The following is a 1,613-nucleotide window of genomic DNA, read 5'->3' as shown; positions in this document are numbered from 1 at the left end:
CTAGTTAATACGTGTGCTTGGGAGTCCTTGCAATTTGAATAAACCAAGATCTTACCATGACTGCAATTTTAGAGAGACGCGAAAGTACAAGCCTGTGGGGTCGCTTCTGCAACTGGATAACTAGCACTGAAAATCGTCTTTACATCGGATGGTTCGGTGTTTTGATGATCCCTACCTTATTGACCGCAACTTCTGTATTTATTATCGCCTTCATCGCTGCCCCTCCAGTAGATATTGATGGTATTCGTGAGCCTGTTTCTGGTTCTTTACTTTATGGAAACAATATTATCTCTGGTGCTATTATCCCTACTTCTGCGGCGATCGGATTGCACTTTTACCCAATTTGGGAAGCTGCATCTGTTGATGAGTGGTTATACAATGGTGGTCCTTATGAGCTAATTGTTCTACACTTCTTACTTGGTGTAGCTTGTTATATGGGTCGTGAGTGGGAACTTAGTTTCCGTCTGGGTATGCGTCCTTGGATTGCTGTTGCATATTCAGCTCCTGTTGCAGCTGCTACTGCTGTTTTCTTGATTTACCCTATTGGTCAAGGAAGCTTTTCTGATGGTATGCCTTTAGGAATCTCTGGTACTTTCAACTTTATGATTGTATTCCAGGCAGAGCACAACATCCTTATGCATCCATTCCACATGTTAGGTGTAGCTGGTGTATTCGGCGGTTCCCTATTCAGTGCTATGCATGGTTCCTTGGTAACCTCTAGTTTGATCAGGGAAACTACTGAAAATGAATCCGCTAATGAGGGTTACAAATTTGGTCAAGAGGAAGAAACTTATAATATTGTGGCTGCTCATGGTTATTTTGGCCGATTAATCTTCCAATATGCTAGTTTCAACAACTCTCGTTCTTTACACTTCTTCTTGGCTGCTTGGCCTGTAGTAGGAATCTGGTTCACTGCTTTAGGTATTAGTACTATGGCTTTCAACCTAAATGGTTTCAATTTCAACCAATCTGTAGTTGATAGTCAAGGTCGCGTTATTAATACTTGGGCTGATATCATCAACCGTGCTAACCTTGGTATGGAAGTAATGCACGAACGTAATGCTCACAACTTCCCTCTAGACTTAGCTGCTGTTGAAGTTCCATCTATTAATGGATAAGGTTTTTCTGCTAACATATAAGAATTTTTGAAGACAGAAATACCCAATATCTTGTTCTAGCAAGATATTGGGTATTTCTGTCTTTATTTTGAATCTTTTTTTCTTCTTAATCTTTCTATTCAGAATTCAGTTAACGACGAGATTTAGTATCCTTTCTTGCATTTTCATAACTCGTGAAATGCCGAGTAGGCACGAATTCCCCCAATTTGCGACCTACCATAGGATTTGTTATGTAAATAGGTATATGTTCCTTTCCATTATGAATCGCGATTGTATGGCCAACCATTGTGGGTAGAATGCTAGATGCCCGGGACCACGTTACTATTGTTTCTTTCTCCTCCTTCATATTGACCTTTTCTATCTTTGCCAATAAATGATGAGCTACAAAAGGATTCGTTTTTTTTCGTGTCACAGCTGATTACTCCTTTTTTCCTTTTTAAAGAGTGGCATTCTATGTCCAATATCTCGATCGAAGTACGGAGGTCAGAATAAATA

This window comes from Triticum urartu, unplaced genomic scaffold (assembly GCF_056163025.1).
Source record: "Triticum urartu cultivar PI428250 unplaced genomic scaffold, HENAU_Tu73 scaffold1, whole genome shotgun sequence".
Classification (NCBI taxonomy): Eukaryota; Viridiplantae; Streptophyta; class Magnoliopsida; order Poales; family Poaceae; genus Triticum; species Triticum urartu.
This window is presented reverse-complemented; position numbering follows the sequence as displayed.